We start from the raw sequence: 7,488 nt of genomic DNA, 5'->3' as shown, positions 1-7,488 counted from the left end.
AAAAAATAGTAAAACTGAGGGAATTGGTTCGCCTTCCCCCCCCCCCCCCCACCGTGATCACGTCACGAGACACTCTGCGCCAACCCCGACATGACTGAAGAAAAGAAGCTGTCCTTCCTGATGCGTGGCGTGAAGGAGCAACTTTTCGCCGGCCTGATCAGCGATCCTCCACAAACCGTCGCCGAGTTTGAAGCTGAGGCTTCAACCATCGAAAAGTCCCTGGAAGCTCGGACCCGTCACTACAACCGACCACTTTACGTGCTGTCGGCCAGCCTGCCAGAAGATACCCCTACAAGCGAGATAATCTGCGAGATTTGACACGCGAAGTTGTTCGCGAAGAACTTCGCCGACTGCTGCCATCCCCAGCACAGCCGACGCAGGAGACACAGGTGGCGTCGCTCACGGACATCATCCGTAAAGAAGTACATCATGCAGTTGGCTCCCCGACACCAACTACACTGAAGGCAGCTGAAGCCACACTGCAAACCGAAAAACACCCGGATAGGAGTAAATGGCTCATCGCGTAGCGCACTCCCGAAAAGGGGTTTTTATACTCCTCAGAATAGGAGTATATCGTCTACTCCTCTGCTTGAAGGGATACTTTCGGAGCGCTAGAAGGAGTAAAGTGTTACCGCTCTGCAGACGGGAGTTTATTTAGGAGTAAAGTTGTGATCACAAAGGAGTTAGCATGGCAATTAATAGAAGTATCATATACTCCTTTGCAGCTACTTTTATAGTACATTTCAGGAGTACGTGCCTGTTCCTTTTAAGTAGTTTTGACAGGAAATTTTTGGAGAAATTTTTCTTACTATAGGGTTACATTTATGATTCCCAGATGAGTATATTACTTCACTTGATGCGGAAGCCGATTTGAAATGAAGTATTCGTATGGAAGGCTCATTTTAGAGCTTGATATTCCAGGATAAATGCGTCGATGAACTTACAGTGATTTATTTCAAACAATATTTTATTGGGTACAAAACATTTGAGACATGTGTTCGGCAGCTTGCTTTCGACGGTTACAGAGAACCAACGTCTTGGCCCCTGTAGAAAAGAAGAGTGCCTTAACCCACGCTGTCTTTGGGTACATAATTTAAATACCCAAAGGAATGAAAATAGAGATGCCACACTTGAAAGCAAGGAGGGAACCTTGAAATGCTTCGCTGTCAACATACAGGCTCCTTCTGAAAGAAAGATTAGAAAAACAAATGCATCAGTGGAATTGCACCTCTAAGCTTGAAGTATGACGTGCTTCAAGTGTAGAAGTCAACGTCCCAAAGCCGTTCAGAGTGCACTTTTCAATAAAGTAGGTAGTATTGAAGTTTAAACGTTTTTCATGACAAAAGATTAGCTAGCAGAACATAGTAGGTAATCAACTAGCTAATACATACCTGTACCCTGTCGGATGACAGCGGCTAAACGCGGTTTTCAGGGAATCACAAATTCCAGAGAGCCGCTTTCGTAAACGTTAAGGCAATACGGTGAATGGGAAGCAGCATCGATAGGGAACATTATTTCCGCAAAGCATAAAACTGAAAAAAATAAAATGGTCTTACTGAGGCACTTGCGCATTCGCGCTGCCTTTGGCTGCGTTCCTGCACCGAAAGTGGCCTCGAGATATAATTTTTTTTTACTTGTCAGAGGTTCCTCATGCTTTTCAGGCACCATATCAGAACCAATTACTGAAATCAAAACATGCAAACAAAAGACAGCGCTTTGCATACACGCAGCGGAAGCTTACATGCAATTTCCTTGATGGGAGAGCCCGCAGCTACGCATTTTCAGGACGTCCTCATTCTGTGTATAGGCCAAAGGCAGGGCAAGGGTGACTGACATAGCAGGCATTGTTAGGAATAGAAAGCTACCACCAGACCCACCCTCCCGCCGCCACCTGTCTTCTGTTAAGCTTTGCCCTCACATTCGTGGCCAGGGTTCAAAAGAGAACATTCTACACAGGTCTATGGCTGGGAAAGGAATATACTTTCGGGAAAGAACGCCAACCAGAAAAAAAAAAAAACATGTTTGGGAATCTTCTTGGTTCTTTCAGCAGGTGTGACTGCGAGTGAGTCACAGCTTGCCTTTTTTAAGCCTTCGGTTAGTCATCCGCCGGGTCACTGATCGTAGACAGTTGATGCAAGGATAGTTCCCTCGAAGTCAGTCTTGTCAACCCGCGCTTCCTTCCTTGTTCATTTGTTTGGCATCCGCTTTGTGCTGCTTCAGTTTTTCTGGGAAATGCTTGCTTTCGCCAATGTACTACGTCCAGCACGAGCAGGGGATCTCGTACACTGGCGTAAGCTTTATTCTTTTTCTTTCGCTGCCTTCCTGGGATCAGCAGTCTGAACCGGAACGCTTGCCTCCACGAGTTTCACATAATGGAATGTATTCAGAAACTGCACGCGAAGTGGAAACTTCTTTTAACATTTTTCAAATGCGAAGAGCTTACAAGATACCACATTTTGGAACTAGACGCCTAACCATCCAGAAAAGGCAGCGTTCAGTATGGTTGAAACCTCATGTCCGCTGCCGAAAATCGCTGCAACGTTAAGATGCCACCAACTCGGAAAATGTAACAGTTTAGCTAATCTCCGTGAGCGCTAAGGCGTCGCCATGTCCTGTGCTATGACTGAAAAGAATAAAATCGCTTGCATTGTTTGCATAACAAGGCCCTCTTAAAACACAGGAAAGGAAGCAACCGATTAGGGCACGGTTCTCAGCACTGTTCGTAATAACGTGACAAAAATTCACAGACCCCAAGGCTGTGCATTTTCCCCTGTCATTGCCTGTACAGCTTTTTTATATTCATGGGGCGTGAACGCATGAAGAAAATTTGGTCCCTAGAAGAACTGACCGTACTTCCAGCTGTACATGTTAGCGTAACAGCCACGACTGCAGTGCCACACTCTTTTTTTCAGCCGCATGCAACAACAAATTTCTCAGATACTTACTTCATGCCTGCTGTGTGAGTTGGCTCCACCGGACCCCAATGAAGCCTTTGCTGTTTTGCTGTTCTCGTTAAGCCTTTCATCTCGGCGCACCCGTGGTTCACAGCAAGTCTACGCACACTGAAAAGGGAGCGGCGTTAAGTGCATGCGCGTCTATGGCATCAAAGGAGAGTTTAATACTGCTTACCAGAACACACGACGATGATAATCCGGTCTTTAGTATTCTTGCAATACAGCGAAAGAACGAGGGGCCGACGATGTCGAGAAAACTGGTGCGTCACACACACATCGCCATGTCGGCGCGGCGAAACGGCAGCAGCCAACACTTGTATGCTGCGTAGACAATGAATGACTAGTCGCTGCTTCTGCACATATTGCTGGCTTGAGTGAGACGTTCCTTGCAGCACGTTGCTGCTAAGGTCGATGATGTCCAGTCTTACGTCACGACAAGAGCGCGCAAAGGAGCGGGTGACAAACTGGCGGCTTCGGGGAGGTCGACGCGTCACACACCGCCATGTTGGCTCGGCTGAGCTCGGCTGGCTAAGCCTCTCGCAGACTGCCGTCGCAGGCGATGCAACACCAAGCGTTCTCCGAATACACTGGGGGCTTCACAGGCACTGTCTGTGGCGCTCATTGGTGCGCGAGCTTGCGGCGATCCGGTGTCTTGTAACATGACAAACGTGCGTGAAGCAGCAAAAGCACAGGCGAGCAGGCAGCGACGACAGAGCCGGCGTCGTCACCTGCAAGCGCAGCGAAGCTGCAGCTGCCACTAGGCGGCGGGCAGACACTAAGGAGTGCATAAAGGGCCTGAAGGAGTATTGAAGCCGACATACTCCTTCTTGGAAAAGTAGTAAAATCATGTAAATGCTTCATTTTACTCCTCGATTTCGCGACGGCAGTAAAAAAGGAGGATTTCCTCTTTTTTACTACTTAAAGTCGATTGCGCAATTTTCAATAAGGAGTTTAAAAGCGGGCACTAACCATTTATATTCCTATTTGGGCTTATTTGTGTTTACAGTGCATGACCTATGCCGCCGCACTACGCAGTCCTGCGCCCCGACGAGACCTCCCTTGCCCTCTTCGACAGGCACCAGCTCTACAAGAACGACGACCCCTTGCTCCCGCACGCCCACATTACGAGCAACGCAACGGTTTTAGGAAATGCGACGAGTGGAAGACGCCCGACAACCGCCCACTATGTTTGCATTGTAGCCACGCCGGGCACATACCTCGCCACTGTCTTTACCGGCGCATAGGCCTGCGAGGTTTTGCCATCGACGCCCCACGACCGCTCCCCGGCCAGCGACCACGGGAAATCGATGACTACCTGCGTAGAGGGGAGTACGCGTCGTGAAGCCGTCTTTCCCGCTCCCCTTGGCCGTCCAACGCACGTTTTTCATCACCGGGCCGCAGCTACGCCGCGGCTGTCAGAGGAAGGTCCTCTAGCCCCCGTAGGGGAAACTAACAAAAGCAACCTGTGGAGGTCAGGTTGCTTGCCGAGGAAACGACGAAGATCCTCCAGCGACCACGCCGTATAGACGCCGCACCCACTACGCCGACGCCGCATACAAAGACAACCTCGACCACGACGCGAACCACCTTCAAAACGACGCCAAGAAAAGCTTCGACCACACGCCCCACCCACAATTCACATATCCGACGAAGCCGTGACCCGACGCCGAAGACGACGCGCAACGCCAGAGCCAGGACATCCGACTTAGAACTGGTTATCGACGGCCGGATGGTCACAGCTCTAGTCGACACAGGAGCCGATTATTCGGTGATGAATGGACCATTCGTTGCGCAGCTGAGGAAAGTAACGACCGCTTGGGACGATCCACAAATTCGCACCGCAGGGGGTCACCTCATTACACCATTAGGACGGTGCACAGCGCGAGTGACTCTCAAGGGACATACCTATCCCGCGAACTTCGTAGTGCTACGGCAATGTGCCCGCGAAGTGATCTTGGGCATGGATTTCCTTAATGAGCATCAAGCGATCATCGACCTGCGATCCAAGATGATCACACTTTCCACGCACGAGGCCATCCCGTCGATGAGAACTCCGGAACATCACGTTGCGCTTAGTGTCATTGGAGGAACAAGTGAGTGTCCCACCCCGCTCAAGCGTCATCATCACCGTAGGCGCCACGGAAGCGAATAACACTGAAGCCATTATCGAGGGGAACATGCAGTTGCTTCTCGACCGAGAAATCGGCATCGCACATTTCCGCAAAGGACAAGCCGAAGTACACTCTAAAAAAAAATGGTAGTTGAGGTTACTACATTTTGGGGTAGCAACGATTGTCACATATATGCCTACCTAGGTAGTAACTGTACGTAGTAACTGCAAGGTAGTAACATTTACTACCTCTGGAGAGAAAACACCTTAAGAAAAAAAATCTAATGACTTTTGATATTAGGATCTTATGCCTATATGATAATAATGGTGCCAAATAAGAGCCAAAATAAAAAAAACCAGGAAAAGCAAAAAAGAAAAAAAATCCGCCTACTGCCACGAGGATTCGAACCGCGGACCTTAGACTCTCTATCCTACCACGCTAACCACTACGCCACGCCACTTTTTTTTTTCTTTATTGCCTGTCTTTGGCTCATGACATTGCACAACAAAAATACACATAACGCTATATACATACGACACTGTCGTGGTCAGCCAGCACGAGACTGGCTTCGTCAGGTTAAAATTCCCGCAACATGCACAACGGCTCTAGTCTTGAGAGCCACTCGGGAGGCTCCGCAGCTGCTTTTTGGATTGCAAGAAACCAGTCCATGCTTTCCCGAAAATAAATTCGGGCCGGTCGTGCGTCTTTGTCACAATGGTAGCCTGCCATTCTGGAGCGCCATATACAGTGGAGGCCCAACAGCATTATGAGATCAAAAGGTGCCCCATCCTCATTATCAGTGCTTAAATAGCGAATTCCGTGCGCGTCAAGTGGTAGCTCTTTCTTTATGGTCCTTTGTAACACGTCCCAAAAATAAACCCCTTCCCAGCAATGCAAAAAAAAACATGGTCTATTGTTTCAGGCTGTTTACAAATTAAGCAGTTCGATCCCCACGGTAAAAAGAAATCCTTTCCCTCTAGAAACTTTTTAACTGGTAACGTCCTGGTGTGTAACTTAAAAAAGAAAGTCTTTACTCCTGGTGGCACCTGCATTTTCTTCACCCTTTTTAAAACATCCCCTCCCGGGCCTCCACTGTACAAGGCCCTGTACATGGGCTCTGGGAAAACAATATCACAAAGATCATTGCACAACTTTTTCCTTTTGCTTTTCCACAAATAATCGGTGGAAAAACGTGCCGAAAGAAACCGAACGCTTGCTACAATCTCTTTGTAGTATCCAAAAGTTCCACCAGAGAGCTCTTCTGTGGATACCACAAACTCCGGCAGCAATCGCCGCAGCTTCACTTGGCACACGGCGCGCAAGAACGGGTCTGTGACGTCGCGAAAAAACAAAAAACGGTTCACCAGCTGCCTTAAAGAGAAGTGCCCTAGCCCTAGCCCCCCGTCTTTTACCCTCCGGAACAGGTTCGTTCTGCTACAACGTTCCCATTCGGACGCCCATATGAAAACTGCAAAAATCCTGTGTAGCTTCTGAACGTTCACACGCGAGCAATGCAAAACCTGCATCACATACCAGAGTTTGCTAATAAAAAAAAAACTGCAGACTGTAGCTCTGGCGAAAATTGAAAGGCTGGTGCCTTTCCATTTCCCAGCTCGGTCACGTGCGTCTTTAGTTTGCTCTTTCCAATAGTCCTCGCTATCGCGATAAGCATCGAGCGGAACGCCCAAATACTTGCCAGGGGTCGTCGCCCACGGTACGTTGGCGAAATGGTCCGGGTGGGATGGCCACCATCCATGCCAGAGCGCAAGGCACTTGGACCAGTTAACCCCGCTACCTGTGACTTCGCTGAACGCGCGTACACACCCGACAGCTTCACTTATGCTCCCCTGATCAACCGTAAATACTGCAACGTCATCTGCATAGGCCAGCAGCTTAACTTCAGCTGCTTGTAGCCTAAAGCCATTAATACTATTGTTTTCTATGATTTTCATGCACAGCGTTTCGATGTAAATACAAAACAAGAGAGGGCTGAGGGGGCAGCCCTGACGCACGGAACGCTGCACGCTAATGGGGGCCCCCAAACTCTTGTTAACAATCAGTCTCGTCGTGCAGTTTCGATACGCCAGGGCTACACCCTTACGGATAACTGAACCGACGTTCACATGGTCTAAAACGGTAAACAAAATTTCATGAGAAACACAATCAAATGCCTTTTCAAGGTCAATCTGAAGCATCGCTACTCGCCCATTGATGTCGTAACAGCTTTCAAGCACACTGCGCGCTTTGTGAATGTTGGAAAAAATTGAGCGCCCTTTGATTCCGCATGTGTGGTGGGGTCCAACAATATCCGATATCACTGTCTGCAGTCTACGCGCCAATACCTTCATAAAAATTTTGTAGTCCACATTAGTGAGTGCTATGGGTCGATACGCTGTAACCAATTGTAATTTCTCTATATCATC

General features: G+C 48.7%; 1 long non-coding RNA gene across 1 annotated transcript; it reads right to left on the bottom strand.

Moving 5' to 3' along the window:
* Positions 1-946: 946 nt before the first annotated feature.
* Positions 947-3,291, bottom strand: LOC149345112 (uncharacterized). Its single transcript, XR_016282817.1, has 3 exons — positions 3,130-3,291; positions 2,946-3,062; positions 947-1,184 (listed from the first exon to the last, which is right to left on the bottom strand). It is a non-coding gene; the product is annotated as an uncharacterized LOC149345112 (long non-coding RNA).
* Between the last annotated feature and the right edge of the window lie 4,197 nt (positions 3,292-7,488).

The sequence above is a fragment of the Amblyomma mixtum genome, chromosome 5 (genome assembly GCF_055824585.1).
Source record: "Amblyomma mixtum isolate Tamu chromosome 5, ASM5582458v1, whole genome shotgun sequence".
Taxonomy (NCBI): Eukaryota; Metazoa; Arthropoda; class Arachnida; order Ixodida; family Ixodidae; genus Amblyomma; species Amblyomma mixtum.
The sequence above is the reverse complement of the archived record's forward strand: the minus strand, read 5'-3'. Positions and strand labels throughout refer to the sequence as shown.